At 44.9% G+C, this 27,061-nt stretch overlaps 1 protein-coding gene across 3 annotated transcripts in view; it reads right to left on the reverse strand.

Moving 5' to 3' along the window:
* Positions 1-24,017, reverse strand: part of ELMO1 (engulfment and cell motility 1) — a 668,619-nt gene extending 644,602 nt beyond the window's left edge. The window contains exon 1 of one of the 3 annotated variants that reach the window (XM_033930221.1): positions 23,704-24,014. The gene's annotated coding sequence lies outside the window, so the exon portion shown is untranslated. Of the gene's footprint in view, positions 1-23,703 lie in introns of all 3 variants that reach the window. The other 2 variants (XM_033930218.1, XM_033930223.1) reach the window with 2 other exon arrangements.
* Between the last annotated feature and the right edge of the window lie 3,044 nt (positions 24,018-27,061).

The raw sequence follows: 27,061 nt of genomic DNA on the forward strand, positions 1-27,061 counted from the left end.
CAACGAGGATCTTTGGGCACTGGCACTGGCACATCCTGTGCATTGGTGCTGGTGCTGGTGCCGGTGCCGGTGCCCAATCGGGTAAGAGTTGTCATTGCGGTGCTGGGGGGGATGTAGGATCGCGGGGGGGGGGTGACGCGAGCGGGGGGGAGGATGCCGGTTCGCAGCGGGAATGCTGGATCAGAATGAAAAAAAAAATTGTACAACGCGCTCACACGTATAACGCGCATGGTTATGCACGGTTTGTAAAATCGTTTATAACGCGCACGTTATATGCGTGAAAATACGGTAGATGGAAAGCTTTTGGCTAAGTTATTGGCATTACGTTTAGCCAAGGCTCTCCCTTATATTATTGGTATGCACCAAACAGGGTTCGTTGCTCAAAGACATTCTTCAAAAACACTAGATTAGCTTTTCATATGTTAAATTTAACAAAAGCTATGGAAGATCCAGCCTTCTCTGTATTTTTGGATGCAAAGAAGGCCTTTGATCTTGTGGAGTGGACCATCATGTATCAAGCAATTGGTTTCGGATTTATACAAATGATTCAAACCTTGTATAGTTCCCCTTCTGCCAGATTATATATTAATAATACTTTTTCAGAATGTTTTTGTCTGGAGAGTGGAGTTTGACAAGGGTGTTCGTTATCTCCTTTGCTTTTTGACATTGTACTGGAACCCTTGCTATTTGCTATTCAACAGGCAAGGGAGATACAGGGTATTCCTTATGCAGTTCGGGAATATAAAGTCTCTGCGTATGCAGATGATATTTTGCTTCATTTGAGGACTCCTGAAACTATCATTTCACATTTACTAGATTTGATTGATAGATTTTTAGAAATTTTCAGGGTATAAAATAAAATTGGAGTAAATCAGAGGTTCTTCCACTAAATGTACGTTGTCTAAAAGGATTATTTGATTCATTTCCCTTTCTTTGGAAGGAAGAGGGTATAAAATATTTAGGTATTTGAATTTATAAAACACTGGAAGAGACAATGAAAGTAAATGAAAGAACTTTATTGCTGAAGGTCACAAAAATGTGTGAGCAATGGAACCCCTTACATCTATCTTGGTGGGGGAGAGTTCAAACAGTTAGGATGATGATTTTGCCTGTGGTTTGCTACCAAATGGGTATGTTGCCAGTTTATTGTCAGGGGGCCCTTTTACAAGAAATTAAATAGTATTCTTACTAAATTTATTTGGCTGGAGAAAACTGCGAGAGTTGCTTTAGTATCTTTACAAAAACCAACTGCGGCGGGGGGGGGGGAGGTAAATTTTCCCAATTTTTATAGGTACCTTCAATCCTATATTATGCATCAGGGTATGTATTAGATCCTCCCCGAGCTCATGCAAAATCTTCCCAACTGGTTATGGTTGGAATGGCAACGTCTCCTTTGAGATTGTGTCATGTTTTGAGTATCAAGATACCTAGGTTGTATAAGTACAATAGAATTTTATTAGACACCTGGCAAACACTAAAATTTATTAATAATTTAACACCTATTCCGATTCATAAATCCACCTGTCAGTCCCTTTGGCTGAACTCCAAGATTCAATTTTCAAGCATACATTCATTGCAACTTTTTTGTCCCTTTCACACTGATATGTTTATCTAAAGCTAATAATCAAATTTAGCAAAACTAAACTGAACAGAAAACAATTAGCCTATACTGTATGACTCAACCAAGGGGGGAGGGAAGGGGGAGGCCAATGCAATAAAATGTGTAAGGTTTTCCATATCAGGTAGCTTGAAAAGCATTTTGCACATGAGCTAGCCCTGTGCAAAGCCTCATCCAGAATGCTGCAAACTGGGAGAGGCAGACCTGGGGGTGGGGAAGGGACAGGGAGGATTGTTCCTAGTTTCTAATTCACCTTTTTCTAAGCATGCAAAACCACAGTGCTGGAAATAAGAGATCACACAAAGTAGAATTCTAAGTCTGATCCTGTTTACAAGGAAAACATTTGGCATGCTTTTTACATGCGTAGGAGATCAAAAGTTGGAGCCATAACATGCACAAAGTTTTGGATTAGCTCACGGTAGCTTACTCAAAATAAAATATATAAACTGCACTCAGTAACATACAAGCATGTCATGATACACACAGCAAAGTCTAATAGCAAGAGTTTGTACTGACACAGACTGAAGAGAGAATGAATAAATGTTAATGGGCTGGCACTTGAAGTAGAATAACGACTTACATTAAGCCAGAAGATTCATTATGAGGCAAGACCATTACAAATAGGGGATTAAAATGTTGTTTTTGTTTCTTTTTCTAACCTCTTCCATCTGAGCAAGCAAAAAAAGACTGTATGCTCCACCCATGGGTTCTATTTTCCCTCTCTTAATCATTACACACTGCATCTAATCACCACAAACAAAACTGCTGAGGTGAGCCAAAGAGCTCTGACATAATTATGGTAACTAGACAGACTGCTACTAGATTCCTACGCTAAATACGAGTCATTTTAAATAGTTATGCTTTTTTTTTTTTTCTTTAATCATGAACAGAAAGAAGATTATTAGCAAAATCCTGAGTGGAGTAGAATGGGTACAAGTGGATCAATTTTTCACTCCATCAAAAATTACAAATACTAGGGGACACTCAAAGTTACAGGGAAATATTTTTAAAACCAATGGGAGGATTTTTTTTTTTTCATTCAGAGAATAGTTAAGCTCTGGAACGTGTTGCCAGAGGATGTGGTAAGAGCGGATAATGTAGCTGGTTTTAAGAAAGGTTTGGACAAGTTCCTGGAGGAAAAGTCCATAGTCTGTTATTGAGAAAGACACAGGGGAAGTCACTGCTTGCCCTGTATCGGTAGCACGGACTATTTCTATACCTTGGGTTTTGGCCAGGTACTAGTGACCTGGATTGGCCACCATGAGAACGGGCTACTAGGTTTGATGGACCATTGGTCTGGCCCAATAAGGCTATTCTTATGTTCTTAATTCTCCAAGCAGCAACTACTGTATGTCCCTCATAATAAAGGGTTTGTACTTATTTCTGTGTTATGCACAGGGGGAATGTACAACTTCTGTACTTAGATAACTGAAAGAATGAGTGACGATGTATGGATTGCTGATGTAGTTTTGTTATTGTTATAGTAACATAGTAGATGAGGCAGATAAAGATCCGAATGGTCCATCCAGACTGCCCAACCTGATTCTATCTAAAAAAAAATTTTTTTCTTCTTCTTAGCTATTTCTGGGCAAGAATCCAAAGCTCTGCCCGGTACTGTACTTAAGTTCCACATTTGCTTTTTCCTCATCACACTCCACATATCGATTCCTAGAACCTTGTTCATGCGCCATATTTTATGTTTGTTTTATTGTAATCCGCTTAGGCCTTAAGCGGAATAGAAATTTTTAAAAATATACTAGCTGATGCCCCGGCGTTGCACGGGTATTTAATTATAGCAATAACACTGTAAATGGAATCAAATAAAGATACTTTATAGTGGTGAATGAAATTATTTTTTAACAGCATTATAAAAAGTACAATATTCAAATTATAATGTGAAATATTTGACAAAATGAATACAATACAACTAACACAAAACTTGATTATAAACAACATTTTTAGTTTCACCTCCATGAGCAAGAACATATAAATTCTTGGGTGAACCCACCCTTGAGCAAGCAACATAGAGTTGTCCATGGGAAAAACAGGGGGATCTTAAATGCACTCCACAGTATGTAATAGTCTGTCCCTGTGATTTGTTGATTGTGATAGAGAATGCAAGTCTCACTGGAATTTGCAATCTCATAAACTGAAAAGGAAGATCTGTTGGAATAAGTGGCATCCAAAAGTTCCAGTATTGATTAAAACAACTCAATATGTGGAAACTCAGGTTGAAAAGAAACTCCATGCAGTTGTTTCCCGGTTCAGAATGGAACCTGTGTTCCTAGTTCAGCATATGTGAGTACTCATGTAATGTAATAACATTATGAACTGGGGTGCATGAAGGAAACAGTTACAAACACAGTTAGAACATACAAACTCTATATGTATGGTGTCCGTGGTAGAATAGAAATGATAAAAATATATGGGGGGGGGGACAGGACAAACAGGGGTTGTTAAAAAACAATGGACAAGCATACTTGACACAAAGAGGGAAATACGAATTCCAGATACATCATAAAATAGAAGGAGAGGGTAAAGGAACAAACCAGAAGGGTGGGTGGACAAGAGAAAAAAATGAAAAGAAGAAAGGGAGAGAAAAAAAAAGCAGGACAAAAAGCCAAGAAAGGTAAAGAAAAGGAGAGAAAAGATTATTTATATATATTTTTTTTTTTTACAAGAAGGGTTCTGATGGCGTCGCAATTTAGTTACCAAAGGCATCTTTGAAAAGGAAAGTTTTGAGTCCAGATTTAAAAACTTTGGAAGACAACTTTCTTGTCCGAGGTTGGTGGGAAGAGAATTCCACAACATTGGTGCAACGATGGAAAAAAATCATTTTTCTAGTGGAATCATACACTTTTTGGTGCATGGCGGAGGTGGGGTGGCAAGAAGATATTGTTGGGTGGATCGAAGCACTCTAGGCGTGATATATGGGACCCCGAGACCTAGTGTCGAAGGGCGAAATATAACACTGGGCTGGTGAGCCTCCGCGTTGCTCGTCGGCGGGGCGGTCGGGCCGGCGGCGTGCATGTGAGGCGAGGGGTTAAAAGGGGGAGGGCTGGGAAGGACTCAACCATTCGGGTCTTCCAGGGCGTTTTTTCAACTTTTCGGCGTGTCTGTTGTTGCGGCGGCATGGCGGCGAGGTCGGCGGTTGCTGGAGATCAGATCTCAGATGAAGCGGAGATCTCGTTTCGGGCGGGCGATTCACTAGTGGAGGACCCGGATGAGCAGGTGGGTTCGGCTGGTGGGGCTGTGCCGGGCAGACCGATTCGCAGGTCGAAGCGGGAGGCGCTTTCGGCCATTGTAATCGCTGGCTCCGCGGGCCGCGTGGGTGGGCGGTCTCCCGAAGCGGGTGTCGACTCAACTGGGGTTGCCATGCGACATGGAGCCGGGAAGAGTAAAACTGGTGGGAGGGGTAAATCGGGCAAGTCGAGCGGACGGCAGTCTGTTCGGCCGGAGAGTCGCAGCTCTGAGGCTCCTGATTTAGGGGTTCAGGTTTCCCCACAGGCTTCTGGTGCTGTGTCTGAGCATGTAGTTTCTCATCAGACACCCTCCGGGGTCGGTTCTGTTGAGGTTCGTGCAGCTCCGGTTTCGGGGGTGGACGGGTCGGTTCCATTGGAAGGGAGGCCTGTTCAACCGTCGCCTCTGCCTTCCATGAGTTGGGGGGCTGGTGCATGGGGTTCTAGTTCTGCGGGACATTTGGGGGTACCTTATAGTTTCTTCCCGTGGGGTCCTGGGCAGCAGGGTTGGAGTCCTGGCTTGTTTCCCCCATTCTGGGCCGGGGGTGTTGCTCCCGGGTGGTCCGGTGGTATGTTACCAAGTGGGGCTGGGGGTGCTGGTTGGGGGGTGCCTGGGGGCGGTTTTCCGGGCTCTGTTCCTGGTTTTGGTTTCTTTTCACAGGGTCCGCTGGTTATGCCGGAGCCCCATTGGAGCGCAGTCGGAGGTGCTCCAGGACACTCGACCGGCAGCCTTGGTTCGGTTTCGGAGCGGCAACACAGTGAGAGAGCATCGGTGACTTCTGCGTTGGAGTCGGTGGCTGCTGGCGGAGGCGCTGCTGGTCCCTCGTCTGATGTGGTGGTTGCTGGCCGTGGCGTCACTGTCGTGGAGCGACCATCGGGGGCATCGACGGAGGTTGTTTCCGGTGGCATCTCTGTTGCAGTGGAGGGTCCTTCCTCTTCGGGTAAGGTGGCGCCTGCTGTGGTTGCTGGGGGGAGTAAATGTAGGAAGAGGGGTAAGGGGAAGCAACGGCGCAGGCGGGATTCCTCTTTGTCGAGCCAGTCTTTGTCTTCGTCCTCCTCTTCGTCGTCGGCCTCCTCTTCTCCGGCTTCTGTGCCGGTGGGGGAGGCGGGTCTTGCAGGGAGTAGTAGTGTGGCTCAGCAGAGTGAGGGTCGAGGTGTGCCAGCTTTGGTGGCCCTGACGGAACTTTGGGAGCGGGTGCCGCGTGCTTTACAGCGTAAGATTAGGCGACGTTCTTGTATAGATATTTTTTGTCTTATGGAGGGCAGGGTGCATCGGCGGAGTCGTAAGAAGTCGAAGCGGGAGGCGGGTGCTTCCAAGATTTTTCCAGTCGCATGGTCCATTATCAATTGGATCCGTTCTTTCATGCGGCTGGCTAGTGGATCCCCGCGACCCTAGCTGACGACCCTAGGGGGCATCCCCACGACCCTAGGGGGCATCCTCATGAGATCCCCGTGACCTGAAGGGGGAACCCGCGGGATCCCTGTGGGTCCCGCGGGATTCCCCTCGTCCCCGTTCAGCTCTCTAGTTCAAAGACCATCTACCCTCCCTGCCTGATTATATCTCCAATCTGCTTGTTCCACACTCACCTTCATTCTCATTCCACTCCTCACGTATAAGACTACACTACCTTCGTCTTCTTTCTGTCCTTCAGTTACTTACAACTTGTAATACTGCTTTCAGTTATACAGGTCCACATCTTTGTAACTCACTTCAACCTGAAATTATACTTTGTCATCTTTCTCTAAATTGACAAAATCTGTCAAAACCTGGCTATTTGTGCAAAATTTTAGGTCCTCCCTTTAGAGTGTGTGTACATGTTTCTCTCTTTTTTAAATCTTTATTTAACATTTTATTGCCCTGTGAGTCTTGTTGGGGTTTGGGAAGCTCTGGACTTGCCAAAAGGAGCATGACAGCAGAATATGTGGCTGGTTGTTACAACCAGGGCTTCAAAAGAGCAGGAGAGGCACATTGTCTGACATCTTCTGTTTAACTCAAGTACATTATTTGTTATTTATGGGCAAGAAAAGGAAGGGAAAAAACCTGGCACCTCTATTTCTAAATTTATACCTGAAGACCAAACGGATAAGCACATTGTTATTGCTTCAGCTACTGCCTCTTACTATTTTACAGAATACTTCTGTTTCTTTCATAAGATTCTTTGGTTTTTCACCATAGATTGTTAGATTGTTATTACTATTTCCTTCCAGAAATACTCTTGAGGAAACACTAAGGAGATTCTTTGTTTAGTTAATGGTAAACAACTGTCTTTGCTAAAATGTTTTTTTGTGCCTTCAGTGAAGGTTCAATCAAGCTTGAGGAACTGACCCCATCTGCTAGTACAGAGTTAACCGGTTTTTGTTTTTTTTTTGGGGGGGGGGATTCATTGGACAATAAAGTACTCCTTTAAGGGCGAGTCTTGTGATCTTCACAGATGAGAAGAATAAAGTTTCAGCTCAGAAGGCATATTTTAAAGGGCAAAAGAGGTACTGTTTTGTGGTAAGACTAGTCAAGTCTTTCCAGATGTTAAAACTTTTTAAATACATACATTCTACTGATAACCTGCATTCATTAAGCCCATCTGTCCCCCTGGAAGCTCAGCTACCTTCACCTGGAAAGCAGCTCAAAATTATTTTCTAACTTAGCCTCTGTCTGGGACATATACTTCTAAAAAATATATACTGACCTCTGGGTCAACTTTAGAGATCATTTCCACAACTACATTGTGCTCACAAACCTGAGGCCTATGCCTGCCCACCCTGGCTCTCATCCCACCCATCCCTAGGCTCACATTACACTTATACACCCATAACACCACTCCAATTAATGTTCAAAACTACAAATCAACACTAATTAAAGCTTCCATTACAAACCCTTACGTAATTACCTTCTTGTCTATCACCCCACCCACTACCCACACCTAGAAAATAACTAAACTAACAACAAAGAAAGGGCTAGATTCACAAAGCAAACCGATCGTGTACCGATCGGTTTGTGACCCCTTTACTATCAAATTTCCATCCGGCCCAATTCACTTACCTCTCCTGCGATCCGTATCGAATCCATGCATGCAAATGAGGTGAAACGCATGCAAATTGGACAGCGACCCGATTCACTACACAAAATTTCCGATCCAACTGGGCTGGCCGATCACCTGAAGAAGCGACTGCTGGGGACCAGTCAAAAACGTCTTTCCGACAGGAAGCCCTGCCTTCTGCCCTGCAATCTCTCCTGCCTGCTCATCCCGAATGCTGCCCTGCTCTGCCTCGATCTTCCCCGACTCTCTCCTGCAACATCGCCGTTCTCCCGTCCTTCCCCGAAGCTCTCCTGCCCTTCCCTGCCCAGCGAGTCCCTGGTTTTAACCCATGGGTTAAAACCATGGGCTCCCTGGCCTATGTAAAAAAGTTAAAATTTATATAAAAAAGAAAAATTGCGGTTTGCATTGCCCCCCCCCCTCGTGCTGATGCTCACCACACTGCCGATGCCCCCTGCGCACTGATGCCTATTCCCTCCTACGCCGATGCCCCGACGACTCCCTCCTGCCATCTTAAATGCCACCGGGTCAGGTCGGGCCGGGCCCACCTCCCTCCCTGCCGCTCAACCTGGGCTGGGCCGGGCACACCAGCTCCCTCCCTGCCGCTCAACCTGGGCTGGGCTGGGCCGGGCCCACCCGTTCCCCCCACCTTTAAGAATCGGCTCCCCCCACCTTTAAGAATCATTGGGAGTAGAAGGAGTGCTCATTCCCTCTTGCTCCACGCCTCCTCCGCTGAAGAGTGCAGCCTGAGGCCACGCCCCGATGCATCATCTGATGCGCAGGGAGGGGCCTAAGGCACTGATTGGCTGAGGTGTCTCAGGCACCTCCCTTTGGAGGGGCTGGGGCACCTCAGCCAATCAGGGACTTCCTTAGAGAGGAATCTAGGGAAGTTCCTGATTGGCCAAAACAATGGACAATCAGGGACTTCCTTAGACTTCTCCCTAAGAAAGTCCCTGATCAGCTGAGGTGCCCAGGCCCCTCCAAAGGGAGAAGCCTGAAGCCTCAGCCAATCAGTGCCTTAGGCCTCTCCCCGTGCATCAGATGATGCACTGGGGCAGGGCCTAAGGCCACTATTGGGCGGCGGGCAGCAGCAGAGTAGGAACCCGAGGAATATCGAGGGAGTACTGTATATACAGATACTTATTTTGTACCTGGGTCAATGGAGGGTTAAGTCACAAGGAGCTGTAGAGGGAATTGAACCCGGTTCCCCTGGTTCTCAATTCTCTGCACTAACTATTAGGATACTCTTCTACTTGAAATTTTAAAAAAAAGTAGAAAACAGATAAATCAAAAACATCAGTCACACTCAAAAACCAGGCCAGAATCCAAGGCCAATGAGTCATTTCAAGAAAGGTCAAAGTGAGGAAAGGCACAAATCACACAAAAGCAAGCAAGAGTCAAGAGTCAGAAGATAAGAAAAGCTGCAACAAGCACAGTGAAGTTGTCTCACTGGCAAACTAATCCACTTGGAGAAATTACCCTTACAACCAGGGCCAGATCAGCCAATCTTTTTCAAAACAGGCTTCAAAAGAAAAGAAGCATCTTCTCCAGTCCCTAGACAAGAAAATAATACTGGTGGGAATAATCAGAAGATAGAGGAAGAGAGCTATTCAGAATCCTACAAAACATGAACAAGTGCAAACACACCAAGAATCAACCGATTCTGTTCATAGTTGATGACTGTACCTATTTTCTTGATGACTGGGTAACTCAGAGTAATTTTGCTCCTTATTGCTCCATGAACATCATACGTAAATGGGCTCCATGTGAAGCTACAAATTAAATGCTAGCAACAGTGCTTGTGCCAAAGGAGCACATCCGAGTAGTTGTGCTCCTTAAGAGCAAGATCTGGGGAAGTACTATGGATCTGGCTGATTTATGTATTTTATGGATTTATTTGGATGTGTGTTTTTTTTAGTTTTTATGATATATACTTTTTCTCTGCAAAAAGGTAATAAGTCTGCGAAGTTTATAGGCACAGAGAGGCCAGGATCTAGATTTTTATGTACTTTTGTCGTGATACCATAAGTTTTAAGGGATTATTAAAAGCCCATTTTTTCTTTCAGGCTGAGCGGCAGCGCCAAAGCACACTCCTGCTCGGTGCCACTCAGTGGCTTAAGAAACCAGAACTTGCGGCAGCCACCGACCAACCTGATTAGCAGTGGGGCAGAAGCGTTGAAAGCTCTGGACCACCAGGGATCAGCAGAGGAGGTACAACGGGCAGGGCAGGGAGGGGGGCAGGGGGCTGGGTTCAGAGCCTGATGAGCGAGGGAGGAGGGCTGGGTGTAGAGTCTGAGGAGGGAGGGAGAGAAGGAAGGAAGGAAAGAAGGGGGCTGGATACAGTGCCTGACAGGGGAGGGAGGGAAGGGGGCTGGATACAGTGCCTGACAGGGGAGGGAGGGAAGGGGGCTGGGTGCAGTGCCTGGCAGGGGACAGAAGGAATGGGGCTGGGTGCAGATCCTGGCAGGGCGAGGCACTTGAATATTAAGCCGCCCGACATATTCGAGTCAACCATTTTTCCTCCTTTTTGGGGGGGAAAATGGTGGTCTCGACTTATGTTCAAGTATATACGGTACTTATCTAGTCATTCATCCAGTAACTGATATATCACCATTTCAACCTATAAAATAATCAAGGAGGTTTACAGGCTAGGGAAAATATGCTGCTAATGACCCATGCAACCCTGCTACTATTTCACCGACAAAAGCTACCTATTCATACTTGAATTTATTTCAAAGTTCTCGGCTTTGCCCACAATGCCTACAGAACCCCTTCTTATCCATCATCATACAAAAACCCCCAATCCATTCATTTTATTCCATGCTCCCCCTCAACTTGAAATCAACTAGATCAGGGCTGCCCAAGTCCGGTCCTTGAGATCTACTGGCAGGCCAAGTCTTAAGGATATCCACTATGAACATGCCTGAGAGAGATTTGCTTACCAAGAAGGCAGTGCAGGCAAATCTCTCTCATGCATATTCACTGTGGATATCCTGAAAATCTGGCCAGCCAGAAGATCTCGGACTTGGGCAGCCCTGAATTAGATACTCAGTTTTCTTCTTCCTTGCAACACACCTATGGAACTTTTTCCAGATTTAATGCTATGCTTAAAAATCACATTTTTTAATTCTATTTTTAAGCATATGCTCTGAGGTACCACTGCACCCAGTGCACTTCTAGATTGTCTATCCTTCCTCCCTCTCTATTGCCCTTCTCTGTTATGCTACCCTAGGTGTGAATATGTGTCTTTCCTATAACAAAATGATATTCTTGTCTCATTTAACAAAAAGACAGATAATTGTGGTATATCAAACTCTGCTTAAAAAAAAAACCAAAAACAAACAAGGAATCGTACAAGGTGGGACAAGAATAGCACAACACAGCAAAACTGATAAGAGTCAGACAGATGAGGAAAATGCAGGCTTTGCACTGGCTTTCTGTGAAATTTAGGGCACAATATAAATTATTGATGCCGATTTTTAAGACTCTGACAGGCATGACTCCTGAATACTGTACTTTAAATAAATCTTGAGTCTCTATCATCTGTCTCACTCCTTGAGATCAGTGAGAACTCGACAATTGTTGCAGCCTTCTTTTGCAAGGTTGTGTTATTCCAATACCTGTGGCACTGCATTGTTCCTAATTGGCCCACTGCTATGGAATAAGCTGCCTGAGAGCATTCACCTTTTGTCACATATCAGAATTTAAGAAAAAGCTAAAAAGGCATTTGTTTGTGTAGGCTTAGGCTCGATGTGTTAAGTTGATTGAGACTTAGGATCCCTTTTACAAAGCCACGGTAGCAATGCTACCACTGTAAATGCACCGAAGCCTATAGGAATTGAATGGGCTTTGGTGCATTTACAGTGGCAGTATTGCTACCACAGCTTTGTAAAAAGGGGCCCCTTAGTCTTTGAGCTGTTGCATGTGTTTTATAGGGGGGTGGGGAGTTACACTATGCATGTTCCATTGTTACTCACATAGTTAATATGCAGGTTATAAGTCTAATAAAATAAAAACAAAAAGCAATTACTCCTACCCCCCCAAGAAATATCAATGACCAGAAAAAGTTAGGCCCAATATCCTTGAATTAGAATCCAAAATGTATTCACCAGAAAAGCAATGTTCAAATACCCATATTTTGACTTTTGACAAATTTATGATATACAGTAAACTCTTCATTTTCAGAGACATAGGCAAAGAATTCCAGAGGGAAAGAGTCAAGCTAGAGAAGCAGGCCAATCATGTAGCACAAGGAATGTTGAGGCCAACATGGTATCAACATAGAATTCAAGTAGTCCAGGAGCCCTGAGAAGACTGAGCAGAACATCAGAATCAATCATTTAAATCTGATTCTACCTACTAAGGGCAGAACAAGTGCTGTTCCATCAGAAGATGGGTAACAATCTATAGCACAAAATGGGTAGATCATCCTTCTATCGGCGAAGGAATAATCTAGATTCCTCTAAAACAGAACTATAAAAATACATTAAAAAACTGAATACAGCCAATTTGGGTAGCCAGCTCCTGAAAGCAGTTACTTACCGTAACAGGTGTTATCCAGGGACAGCAGGCAGTTATTCTCACATATGGGTGACGTCACCGATGGAGCCCGGATACGGACGCCTTGCAAGCAGACTTGCTTGAAGAAACTCAAAGTTTTGAGTCGCCCGCACCGCGCATGCCTTCCCGCCCAGTGCAGGGCATGTCTCCTCAGTTCAGATAGCTAGCAGAGAAGCCAACCAGGGGAGGTGGGTGGATTGTGAGAATAGCTGCCTGCTGTCCCTGGATAATACCTGTTACGGTAAGTAACTGTGCTTTATCCCAGGACAAGCAGGCAGGTATTCTCACATATGGGTGACCTCCAAGCTAATAAGAAGGGGATGGTGGGAGTGTTGGCAATTTAGAAGAATAAATTTTGTAATACTGTTTGGCCAAACTGTCCATCCCGTCTGGAGAAAGTATCCAGACAATAGTGAGAAGTGAAGGTATGAACCGAGGACCAAGTAGCAGCCTTGCAAATTTCCTCAACAGGTGTAGATCTGAGGAAAGCTACTGAAGCTGCCATTGCTCTGACTTTATGGGCTGTGACTTTACTGTGAAGAGGTAATCCAGCCTGGGCATAGCAGAAAGAGATACAAGCCGCCATCCAGTTGGAGATGGTATGTTTAGAAATAGGATGGCCCAACTTATTTGGATTGAAGGAAACAAAAAGTTGAGGAGCAGTTCTGTGTGGTTTGGTGCGTTCCAAGTAGAAGGCCAAAGCACGTTTACAGTCCAGAGTATGAAGAGGCTTTGGAAAAAATACTGAAAGTACAAAGTACGATGGATTGGTAGATATGAAATTCCGAGACCACTTTAGGTAGGAATTTAGGATGAGTACGAAGAACCACCTTGTCATGATGGAACACAGTGAATGGTTGGTCAGTAACTAAAGCTTGCAGTTCACTGATTCTTCGAGCGGAAGTGAATGCTATGAGAAACACCACTTTACAAGTGAAATACTACAGATGAGCCTTATCAATTGGTTCAAATGGAGGCTTCATGAGTTGAGTAAGGACAATATTGAGGTCCCAAACCACAGGAGGCGGTTTGAGAGGAGGTTTAACATTGAAGAGTCATTTCATGAATTTGGAAACCACAGGATGAACAGAGAGGGGTTTCCCTTCAATAGGCTGATGGAAAGCCGCAATTGCACTGAGATGGACTCAGATCGATGTAGACTTGAGGCCAGAATTGGATAAGTGCAACAGGTAGTCCAAAACAGAAGATAAGGAGGAATGCTGAAGCTCCTTATGATGAGAAAAACACCACATAGAAAATCTAGTCCACTTTTGGTGATAGCTTTGTCTAGTGGTAGGCTTCCTAGAAACTTCTAAGACATCTCTTACAGATTGAGAAAACTGAAGAGGAGTTACGTTGAAAGGAACCAAGCTGTCAGCTGTAGAGACTGCAGGTTGGGATGAAGTAGAGATCCTTGACTCTGTGTATGCAGAGAAGGAAAAACTGGTAGAAGGTATGGCTCCCTGGTGCTGAGTTGAAGTAGAAGGGAGTACCAAGGTTGTCTTGGCCACCGAGGAGCGATGAGAATCATGGTGGCATGATTGTTCTTCAACTTGACCAGAGTCTTGAGAATGAGAGGGAATAGAGGGAATGCGTAGAGGAAGAGATTCTTCCATTCCAGAAGAAAAGCATCTGCCTCGAGGTGGTGAGAAGAGTATATCCTGGAGCAGAACTGAGGCAGTTTGAAGTTGTAGGGAGCCGCAAAGAGGTCTATTTGATGGGTTTCCCATTGTGAAAAAATGTGATGAAGAGGCGAGGAATGGAGAGTCCATTCGTGAGGTTGCAGAAGACGACTCAAGTTGTCTGCCAAGCAATTCTTCGTTCCTTGAATATAGATAGCTTTGAGGAAGGTGTTGTGGCGGATTGCTGAGTCCCAAACCTTCAGAGCTTCTTGACAAAGGGAGGCACAGCCCGTCCCTCCTTGTTTGTTGACATAATACATGACAACTTGGTTGTCTGTCCGGATGAGGACTACCTGGTCACGAAGATGTTGAAAAGCATTGAGAGCCTTGAAAATCGCTCTGAGTTCCAACAGATTTATGTGACATTGACGATCCGTACTGGTCCAGTGGCCTTGAGTACGGAGACCATCGAGATTAGCGCCCCAAGCGTAGGTCAAAGAGTCTGTCGTGAGGACCTTTTGATGAGGGGGGCATTTGAAAAAGCAAGCCTCTGAAAAGATTGGAAGAGAGCATCCACCAACGGAGAAACTTCTTCAAGGAAGGAGTGACTGAAATGTGTTGAGAAGGAGGGTCTCAAACTTGCGTCCATTGAGATGCCAGGGTCCTTTTGCCAGAGGTGAAGTCTGGCAAAAGGAGTCACATGTACTGTGGAGGCTATGTGACCCAGAAGTACCATCATGTGTCTCGCTGAGATGGAAGAGCGGGAAGACACTGTGTGACAGAGTTGTAGAAGAGCCTCCAGACGTTGTTGTGGAAGGAATGCTCCGAGTTGGACAGTGTCCAGAACAGCTCCAATTAATTGTAGATTCTGTGAGGGCTGAAGTTGAGATTTGGGAAAGTTGATTTCGAATCCCAAACTTTGTAGGAACCAGGTAGTCCATTGGGTCGCTACAATAACCCCTTGGGATGTGGAATCTTTGATGAGCCAGTCATCGAGGTAGGGAAATACCTGAAGACCATGGTTCCGGAGAGCTGCCGCTACCACTACCAGGCACTTGGTGAACACTCTGGGAGACAAGGCCAGGCCGAAGGGTAGTACCCTGTATTGAAAATGCAGATTCCCCACCCGAAATCTGAGGTATTGACGGGAGGCCAGATATGAGTGTAGGCCTCCTTGAGATCCAGACAGCATAACCAGTCGTTCTGCTCGAGAAGGGGATAAAGAGATGCCAGGGACAAATTTTCGAAACTTTTCTTTGACTAAAAATTTGTTGAGAGTCCTGAGATCCAGAATGGGTCGCAGATCGCCCGTCTTCTTCAGAACAAGGAAGTAACGGGAGTAAAACCCCCTGTTCTGCTGTTCCAAGGAACTGGTTCGGAGGCATTAAGAGAAAGCAGAGCTTGAGCTTCCTGAAGAAGAAGGGCGGTCTGGGATGGAATGGAAAGATACTCTCTTGGAGGAAGCTCTGGTGGAACCTGAGTGAAATGAAGAGAGTATCCTTCTCTGATGATGGTAAGCACCCAGAGGTCGGATGTAATTATCGTCTATCGGTTGTAAAAATGATGGAGACGACCTCCTATAAGGGGAAAAGGGGACAGAGACAGAATGGTGGAGGTTATACTCTGTTATAAACAGTCAAAAAGGCTGAGAAGCTTAGGTGCAGCAGAAGGTTGGGGTTTCTGTTGCTTCTGAGGTTGCTGTTTTTTCAGAGGAGGGCGAGTATAAGGAGCCGGCTTTGGAGCAAAGCGCCTTTGATAGATAAGAGCAGGGCGTACAGGCTTGGCAGGAGCTGGCTTTGGCTTAGGTCTGACTACAGAAGCAAATGATTTTTCATGGTCAGATAATTTATTGGTGGCTGCCTCGATGGCTTCATCAAAGAGGTCGTTGCCCTCACAAGGAATGTTAGCCAAGCGGTCTTGAAGGTTAGAGTCCATGTCAATGGTACGAAGCCAGGCAAGACGACGCATAGCTACAGAGCAAGCAGCCGCTCAGGCAGATAACTCGAAGGCATCATAAGATGATTGGAAGAGATGCAGACGTAATTGAGAGAAAGAAGCAATGACTTCCTGAAACTCAAAATGCATTTGGGTATCCAAATAATCCCAAAATCTTTGGTAGAAGAGAAAGAAGAAATTCAAAGTATGTGATGAAATAAAAATTATAATTGAGGACTTTAGAGGACATCATAGCATTCTGGTAGATGCGACGTCCGAATTTGTCCATAGTTTTCCCTTCCAAGAAGGACGGTGGCATAAACCTTGGAAAGATGGGACCTTTTCAAGGAGGACTCGACCAGCAGGGATTGATGAGAATTTTCAAACCCTCTGCGATGCACAGTCCTATGTCTAGAGTCCAATTTTCCTGGAACAGCCGGTATGGAAAAAGGTGTTTCCATGCAACGACCAAAAGTCTGATTCAAAAGCTTATGAAGTGCAAGCTTAAGAGACTCTGCCGGAGGTTGAGGAAGATGCATGACTTCGAGATACTCCTTAGAATATTTGGAGCCAGTATCCAATTGAACATCCAAGTCCACAGCCATCTGTCACAGAAAAGATGAGAAAGATAGCTGATCTGCCAATGCTTTGCCTCGAGAAGGACTCGAGGACGTCGAGGCAGCCTGTGTCGAAGAAGAAGCTTCGGCAGGGAAAAAGGCATCAAAGGAACCTGGTGACTTGGACAAAGCAATCGAGACCGGAACATCCTCGAGGTCCAACATCAGAGACCTCGAACGAGGAGTCGGTGGTCTGGTCGAGGTTGGACCAGATCGAGGCTTCGAGGAAGAAGGTCTGTCGTGAGACAAAGAACTATGCCTGGAAGGATGCCTCGATGAAGGCCTCGAATGTCAGTGAGAACTGTATCTGAAACCAGATCTCGAGGATCGAAGAGACTTCGCCTCGGAGACGTGGGCAGCCGAAGCCGATGTACAAATAGTACTAGAGGCTGTAGATCGAAGCTCCAGAGGCATGGTGGAGGAACCTTGATGCACTCTCAAGGACTCTGCTCCTTGTATAGAGTGTGAGGATTCTCGTCGAGGCACTTGCAAAGAATCTGCTCCTTGCTTTACGTGCTTGGATGCCAGACCAGACACTCGCAGAGACTCTGCTCTCTGCAAAGAGTGTGTGTAAGTTCAGACTGGGGCAAAGGAAGCGGCTCGACCTCGCAGGAGTCTGCTGAATGCCCAAGCTGGATAAGAGGAAGTAGTTATATTGGATTCTAAATGCAACTGGCAACCAGTGCAGCTGTCGGAGATATGGTGCGATATGCTCATATCTTGGCGCTCCTGTTAATCAGAAAAGTTATATATACTAAGATACGAGTTAAGTATGCCCCAAATTGCAAAGTTTTCTATGCCATTATAACTAAAAATAAATAGATTTCCTTCTTAAGGGTATTTACTGCCTTTTATAACAGATTTCTGGCACAAAACACAGTTAGATGCATTTGTCTCGTTTGAAATGTAGACCCTAAGCTACCAATTTAACATCATCTGGTTCAGATTTAAGTTTTGGACCAATGCCCCCTGCCCCCCACCTCAACCCCACCCCTTTGAAAAGCCTGCTCAATTTGCTTTCATGGGTCCGAAGCAATACATCTTTAGATGAAGAATTTAAATTTCCTGCCACTTCTAGAGGGAAACACATAAGTACGACTTCTGATTTTAGATTTTTTAACCAGTAAGCAATGATGAAACAGACTGATGCAAAAGAATTTAAATTGGAGTTTACTAGATAAACACCACAAACATATAATTTTCCTAGTACTGTACACTCTTATCCCCCTCTTGGGATGCAGCACAAAAACAAACACCAATTTCTAGCCCTCAAAAAAACCCTAATTAGCTAGAAAATGTCCTGAAAGCCCTTAATTTTAACCCTGATTATGAAAAAGGAATTGGGTACCTAGGTCTGTCTAAGCACAATTATCAGAAAATTTTACAAAAGGTTCACATATACGGACAAGCAAAAGACCAATCTCTCCTGCCGGGACCCACAAACCCCGCCTCCCCCCCCCCCCCCCGAATGATCGTGTCAGGAGGGATGCCCAGTCCCTCCTGCCAATACTCCCCCCAAAAAAAGTTCACGCCCACCCAGACCCACCCCACAAAGGACTCCCCATCTGAACCCCCCTAACCCCAACCGGACCCCCCTAACCAAATTTAGTTGGCTGGCCAGATGGCTCCTGTCTGCATTCAGCCATTCGCTGGAATGGTGGCCCTGCCCCTTCCCAGGGCATCTTGGGATGCACCGGGGAGGGGCCTAAGGGTCTGACTTGCTCAGGTGTTTAAGGCCTCTCTCCCAGTGCATCCCATAGGAGGGGCCTAGGGGATCTGGCCAATCGGAATTCTAGGCCACTCCAGTGCATCTCAGAATGCACTGGGATATTGGCTTAGAATTCCAGTTGGACCAGGTACCTAAGGTCCAATCAGGCTCTTAGGCCCCTCCCTAGTGCATCCCAAGAAGCACCGGGAAGGGGCAGGCCCACCATTCCATCGAAGGCGGGCCAGCCAACTAAACCAGGTTGGGGGGGTTAAGTGGGGTTAGGGGGTGTCAACAGGAGGGACTGGGCATCCCTCCTGCTGCGATTGTTAAGGGGGGGGTGGTTCACAGTGTCAGCAGGAGAGATTCGGCATCTCTCCTGCTGGTGAAGATTGCAGGGGGGAGTGGGTTGCAGGTTTGGCCAGGAGGGACTGGGCATCTCTCCTGCTGTGATTGTTGCGGGAGGACAGGTTGCCTGGGCTGCTGAGCTAATCGCACAGCAGCTGCAATCAGCTCAGTGGCCTGATCTGGAACTTATACCTGTTTTGAATTGATCTAAGTCAAAACATATAAGTTCTGTCCACACAACCTGTGAAACTTTTCAATTATGGCTGCCGGACGACTAAGTCTAGGTTGGCCCACATCCTGCCTTATCCACTCCTCCAAAAACGCCCCTTTTCACTCTGGGCACCCAGAGGCAGGGAAAAGGCCTAAGCTGGTTTCAAATATGTCTTAAACCCTGTTCGATTATTGGTACTTGGATGATCTGTCTTTTTGATTGTCCAAGTGCTGATTTAGACAGGTTTTTAGACTTTTTTTTATTATTATTATGATGTACCTCTATGTATAGAGATTTCTATGTTAACATCAATTTTCCAAGTAACATCAATCCATCTTATGACAAAACCATACAGGGAAAGATGGCTACCTAAAGGACATGCAGGTCACTATTACCACTAACATGGATATTCATGCTAAAAACAGATTACCAATTTCCATCTTCAGAGTAAAACTATATCATAATAAATAAACAAATCCACGTTATATCCTATTATATACTCTGTAGTACATTCTATTGATATTATTTATTTATTTGTCCTACAAATACCAAAATTCCTTGACTCTTTTCCAGATACACTCTCCTGTGACCAGGATGTGACATCAGAAGGGAGAAGAGACGGCGTGACCAGCAGGTGGAAGATGCTGCTCGCACTGACAAACATTCCAAGAGGTTTGAGGGGGCAGAGAGGTGTTGGTGCCCCCGAAAAGATGGTACCCGGAGCGATCCACCTCCCCTCCTACTATGCCACAGCCTCTATCATCTGGGTTTCTCCAACTGATCTGTACCAAATTTTATACTGCCTTGACTATGCCCTCCTTGTTCTGCTCCTGCTGAGTCATCTCTTCCTTGCTTTGTAGCCCACTTTTCAAGGTGGCTCTATGATTGTGAGGAAGTGCTGTTAAGGGGGAACGGTAATTTCCTACAAAGTTAATTTTAGCTGTATAAATTGCTCTGAGTGTGTCTATGAAGCCAACTTGGCTCCATCTTCAGAAAGGGCATCCCTTCTAGGCCAGCTGCACCACTGCAGAAGGGCCTTCCTTTTTACCCAAGGCACTGACAACAGCTCCCCACACTGACGTTTTTGCCAAAGTGGCCCATGCTTGAAAAATAGTGAAGATCGCTGGTCTAAAATAATGTAAAGGAATTAAAGACTAAACGGGCCTTATGTTGTTTACCTGATATCATATTCTCAGATCATTGCATATAAATCTGATGAATATCCTGGAAGTCAGACCTGTTTATGGTTCTCAAGGACTAAACACTGAAGTTTGCAACATAGTTTAAGGCCATCACTGGCTGCTCTACTCAAAAAGTTTCATGGAGGAGAGTGTAGTGCAGTGGTTAGAGCTACAGCCTCAGCACTCTTGAGGTTGTGGGTTCAAACCCTGCACTGCTCCTTGTGACCCCGGGCAAGTCACTTAATCCTCCACTGGCCAAGGTACATTAGAGAGACTGTGAGTCCACCTGGACAGATAGGGAAAATGCTTGAAGTACCTGTATGTAAACCACTTTGAGTGTGGTTGTATAATTACAAAAAGGCGATATACAAGTCCCAAAATTCTAATTCATTTATTGTCAAATCTGGCCCACATCCTTTTCAAAGTGGCTCAAGATTAGCTACATTCAGTTATTTCCTTGTCCCTAGGAGGATTACATCTAAGTTTGTACCTGATGCAGTGGACAATTAAGCAACTTGCCCAAGGTCAGAAGCATTTACTATTTATGTGAAACTGATGTATTAAAAAAAACAAAACAACAAACTTTAACCATCTTTCCTATTTAACTGTCTATATTAGGATCTTGGCAATTTTTGTACATTTGAATCTTGGATAGCTAAGGTATTCTTCTTTTTCCTGCATCACAGAGCTATGTAAGATAAGGAACATTCGCCTAAGAGAGGCGAATTCTGTTTTTATTATTGAATTTCTTACATCTCAAATACAAATCAAGAGGAAAAAAAAATCATTGCTACAAGAAAACCAACCTATGACAAAATTTGAAAACCTCCGTGCAAATCATTTGCATGCAAATTTGATAGTGAATCAATCGCTGTTTAAAAATCAGCCAGAGAATCAGCCAACAGCGATTGAGTCATTATCTTTAGTGAATCTGGGCCTTAATCCTCTGTAGCCTCAAGTGCAAATTTAGGACCTCTTTTACAAAGCCATAGTAACAAGTCCCATACAGCAAATGCAATGCAGCCCATTCGATTCCTATGGGCTGCGCCAGTACTTGCTCACGCAGCCCTTATATTGTAAACCCTCTGTGCACAGGGACATACCTAGTGCACTTGAATATAATTCAGCTTGGGCTCCTAATGTAAAAGTGTGAAGTAAATAAATAGTGCCTGTGTACTGGTATATTTTATAAAATATGCATATACATCGCAGTTTAATCTGTTGACCTTGTTGCTTCTATCCTATTATTTTGATGGAATTTCTTTCTGTTTCTTCTTGCACACCACTTTGATCTTCCTGGCTATAAAGTCGTAAATTAAGTGACAAACTTGAAATCAAAATATAAATTCAGAAGTTAGGGCTATCTCAAAGGGATCCTCCAAAAAGTGGGTCATTATCACCTCCTTGAAATGTAGGACAGTAAAAGGCTAAACCACCCCAGTACATCTGCAGAACAGAAACCAGACAGAAAAACTGGAATCAACATATTGGATACATTCCCTCTTGCTTGAAGCAGAGCAGAGGAAAGGTGAAGATTTAAAGGTAGTGTCTAACATCAGAACAAAGGAGGAGGGTGAAAACAAGAATCCTTCCATGCTGAAATATTGTTCTGATATTCATCAGTTCCACTTATTGTGCATCCGATTTTGATGTCACTTCAGGAAAAAATTCTATTAACTATCTTCATTTGTAAGAGGACATCAGAGTGATGTTGCAGAGTAAAACAAGAGGATCTAAACTACAGGAGTTCAGAAACAGTTAAATCAGTGGTTTCAAACTTGCGGCCCACCAGGTACTATTTTGAGGCCCTCGGTATGTTTATCATAATCACAAAAGTAAAATAACAGTTTCTTAATCATGTCTCTTTAGCTATAAATTACAATAGTATTATTAAGACTTAGCCAAAAGGAAAGATTTATAACCTATAAAAAGAGTTTTCCCTCATGCAAAATTGTCATTTCTTTAATAAGACATTAACTATTTTTTTCTGAGGCCCTCCAAGTACCTACAAATCCAAAATGTGGCCCTGCAAAGGGTTTGAATTTGAGACCACTGAGTTAAACTGTTCACATTTGGAAATCTAAATTGCATCAATATTATAGCACTATCAAATACTAGATAAGGGAAAAAAAAAAAAAAAGTTATGAAGATTTTGCCCTGCTTAAGAACATAAGAATAGCCTTACTGGCTCATACCAATGGTCCATCAAGCCCAGTAGCCCATTCTCACGGTGGCCAATCCAGGTCCCTAGTACCAGGAGAAAACCCAAAGAGTAGCAACATTCCAGGCTTTCCCCATGTCTTAATAAGAGACTATAGACTTTTCCTCCAGGAATTTGTCCAAACCTTTCTTAAAACCAGCTAAGCTATCCGCTTTTACCACAACCTCTGGCAACCCCTTCCAGAGCTTAACTATTCTCTGAGTGAAAAAATATTTCCTTCTATTGGTTTTAAAAGTATTTCCCTATAATTTCATCTAGTGTCCCCCTAGACTTTATAATTTTTGACGGAGTGAAAAATCTACTCCACTCAGGATTTTGTAGATTTCAATCATATCTCCCCTCAGCCTTCTCTTTTCAAAGCTGAAGAGCCCCCAACCTTTTTAATCTTTTCTCATACGAGAGAAGTTCCATCCCCTTTTATCACTTTGAACCTTTTCTAGTGCCAGTTCTATCTTTCTTGAGATAAGGAGACTAGAACTGAACGCAATACTCCAGGTGAGGTCGCCCCTTGGAGCAATCCAGAGGCAATGCATCAAAATTCACCTCTGGCATCATGCTTCCCCAACCCAACTCTCTCTTTCACCTCCACTTGATTTTGGCTTTGCTCCGGCAGCTCAAAAAGCTTTACCTAGCTCAGCTCTCTCCCGGAACAGACGAACAGCGTTCAAGGGCTTGCAATCCTTACATTAAAGAAGAATGCGGCGCCTCCACCAGCATCCTGTCTTCCTTTGATGGCGTTTGTCACATTTTACATGGCTTTCACCCCCCGGGGAGTAGTTTCCTGGCCGGGGCAATCGGGCCCCATTTGTTGGTCTTGATGACTTGGACGAGAAGCGCAACACTTGCAGGCAGCCCCGGAGCAACCTGTTGAATTCATCTCGCTCGGGGCTCCTCTGGCAGATGTGGCCCAGCAGCGACTTTTCACGTGGCCCTGCCGCTGACAGATGAGCCCCCCCCCCCCCCCCCCCCCCCCCAACCTTAGCCATCCTGTGACACACATCTCAGCACAAACAAAACAAAACAAAAAAAAGAAGACAAACACACACATACAGAGAGAGTGCAAGACTGAACGAGCACTTTCCTAACCCAGCGCTGAATTAAATAACGGGTTTGGAAAGAGAGACGGGCGTAGAGAAAAGTGGCGACAGCGGGGCAGCTGCAGCAGGATAGTCCTGTCAGGCACCCCTATCGCCGCTGCGAGGCCTACGGCGGACAGAGAACAGCATCATCTCCCATCCCCTCCTCCCGGCTCGGGACCCAGCGCGACTCTCCCCCCCCTCTCCCTCCCCAAAGGCGCCGGCGAGAAGGAGAAAGCAACTGCACAGTCCAGTCGGAGCACTCATTGCACCCAACATCGTCCCCCTCCAAAAAACAAAAAATAAAAAAAACAATTCAGGCACACATTGCTACCTACCTGAAAAAGGACTGGCCGGCGCGAAGCACCACCACTGCTCCCGAAAAGCGCTGAGTGAGTGAGCGAAGAGCCTGAGAAGCCCCGGAGGCGGGAGGAGGAGGAGGAGGAGGAGCGCGAGAGCAGCCGGTCAGGGAGGAGCCAGCAGCACGCGCCCAACCCTCACACCGAAGACACAATAAGTACCACACAGACCCTCGCGCCGACGACCCTCACATACTGAAGGCAGACTAGAGCGCGACAAACCCGCACGCGCATCCCCCCGAGAGTCCCACAGCGAAAACGCGGCACCGCGCGCTCATACTCCTGCACTGGAGGCACTATAGACCACACCCCCCCCCCCTCAGAGTTCCACAACATTACACACACCCAGAACGAGGATACAAGCACCGCATACCCCGCACGCTACCCCTAAGGACACTCGCTCACACAGCACTAGAGCAGGAGTTTCAAAGTCCCTCCTGGAGGGCCGCAATCCAGTCGGGTTTTCAGGATTTCCCCAATGAATTTGCATGAGATCTATTAGCATACAATGAAAGCTGTGCATGCAAATGGATCGCATGCATATTCATTGAGGAAATCCTGAAAACCCGACTGGATTGCGCCCCTCCAGGAGGGACTTTGACACCCCTGCACTAGAGGCAGATTACTACTACAGATCCTCACAGCACACTGCAAACACACCACCACATACTCACTCTTGGTCCCATACTAAAGACACAATACCACAACCCCTCCCTTCAGTGTCCCATACCAAGAGCACAAAGTGGCACATATTTCCATACCAAGGACACAGAGCTACACACACACATAGCATCATATGCCCTCACACTCCCAATCCAACAGAGTAGAGCACCATACACACATCACAGTTCTTTACAGTGGACGGCACAAAACACCCTCCCACACACAACAAGGCAACAGCACCACATATTCCCAGTCCCACATCAAGGACACAGCTGCACCACACACTCTCTTTACACTTAATATATGAAGACACAACCTGAGAAAAGAGCACCACATATACTTTTACATTCACAGTCCAATTCCAAGGACACAGCAACACACACATGCTCACATTCACAGTCTCACACTGAGGACACACTCTCACATACCCTCACCAAGTAAGGAACCAATATCGCACACACACCCTTACAAGCACACTCCCATATTGAGGCCATAGCACCACATGCATCTTCACACTCACCAGACTCAACACCACACACTCTCACACTCAGAGTTTCATACTTAGGACAGTATCACACACTTCCTCATGTCTCAGATTCAGATCAAAAACAAAGCACCACACATGCTCACACTCACAAGCAAGGTCACAGAACCATACACTCACTCACTGTCCCATCCCAAGGATACTGCACCATCCACACCCTCACACTGTCTCCAAGTGAGTACTCAGAACCACTTATACCCTTATAGTTTCTCTAACCCCTTACCGTACTGCGAGAGGTTAGAGAAATTAGGCCTCTTCTCCCTTAAAAAGAGGAGACTGAGAGATGTTTTTTAAAGTTTTATGAGGAAATTTATTGTCTTGAGGTTGTTACATTTGCTGTTTGTTGTCTGAGTTTCTTTTGCATGTTTATTCAGTATAATTTGTTTATGTATTCTATTGATCAAATACATAATATGATATTTTTACTTTTTGTTATATGTTTATACATGTACTTACATGTCCTGAGGCAAGCCAGTCGGCCGAAACATGTACATGTCGAGTCATTGAGTCGGATGAACTTTTGTGCTATTGGATGAATAAAGGTTTTTACACTATCAGATGAGTTGGCGGACACTTTCATTAGTGCACATCATTCTGGTTTGGACAATTCTATTCTATCTTTTGCATATTTGTATTTGTGGTTTTGTTTACCCTGTTTGGTTCCTTTATATGTTGTTATTACATATTTTTAGTTTATCAGGTACTTTAGCTAGATTGTGAGCCTTCGGGACAGATAGGGTAGTTTTTCTCAAGTACCTAATTTCATTTTAGTTTGATACATTGTAAACCGCTTAGGTCAGTAAAATGCAGGAGCGGTATATCAAATCTTAATTAAACATAAACATAGATCAAAGTATTTAAGTAAAAGTAAAAAAGTATAATGAAGATATGATCCAAGATGGCGATCTGAGAGCAGGACGCGCTGAGCTGCGTGTCCCAGGATCGTATTCGTTTGAATTTCTCCTAGCGGTTTTTACTTACCGCGATGCCGAAGAGACGGGGCCGGAGTGCCGCTTCTGCCTCGCGGCGTCCTGGAGCCCCGGGTCTCGGAAATATACAGGATCTCCTGAGGCGCATGCAAGAGGCCACAGCGACGTCGGATGGCGGCCCGCAGAGGACACAGGGAGGCGAACCCGTTGTGGATACTCCTGGGCCCGATACCACGCTGAGCCCTGACGTTAGGGCACCGCCCCCGCAGCCCCAGACGACCAGCTCTCCCAGGGGCGGGGAAACCCCGGATTCAATGGTTTTCTCCTCTCCAGAGGCAAGGAAGGACTTACTGGAGAGCTTGGAGGTTGGGGCCCATTTTTCCAGGGCCCCCATGGAGATGTCTGGGGGAACACCATCTCAATCTGAGGGGGAAGGACAGAAGACTCCCCTCGAAGGATTTCAGGACGGTGAGCAATTTACACTTACACAAACTCCAATTGTACTGATTAAACCTGCAGTAGTGACTTTAGACTCTATTTGGGACTTAATGGCTGGTTTTGTTAAAAATATAACTCCTACATTTCAACAAATTGAAGAGAAAATTAAGGAACATGATAAGGAACTGAAGAACTTAAGAGAAGAAACAAATACTTTTAATTCATCAACTCAAAAAATAGAAAAAGAAATTGAATCATCGAAACAAATTCAAGAGATCTTAGTTAAAGACAATATTAACCTAAGGAAGAAGATTGAAATGCTTGAGAATAACTCACGTAGCAATAATTTAAGGTTAATTAATTTTCCAAAACTCGAGTTAGTAACTCCTAGAGATATGCTTAAGAGATATCTAATGGAAAATTTAGAGATATCCGAGGATTCATTACCACCATTTTCAAGGGTTTATTACTTGCCTGATAAAGAACAAAATCAACAACCAAAAGTAAAATCTTCAGATCAAGAACCTTTAAATATTTCACAGGTTTTAGAAACATCTGAGAAGGATTTAGCATCACCAGCCACTATGATTATCACCTTAGCTTTGCCAATTGACAAAACATGGTTGTTAAAACTTTACTTTAAAAATAGACAAAAAAGCTTTCTTGGTTATAAAATATTAATGTTCCCAGATCTGGCACGGGAGACGCAAAGGCGCCGCCGTGAATTTCTTCTTTTGAAACCTGGGGTTTTATCTTTGGGGGC

The sequence above is a fragment of the Geotrypetes seraphini genome, chromosome 2 (genome assembly GCF_902459505.1).
Source record: "Geotrypetes seraphini chromosome 2, aGeoSer1.1, whole genome shotgun sequence".
NCBI classification, from domain to species: Eukaryota; Metazoa; Chordata; class Amphibia; order Gymnophiona; family Dermophiidae; genus Geotrypetes; species Geotrypetes seraphini.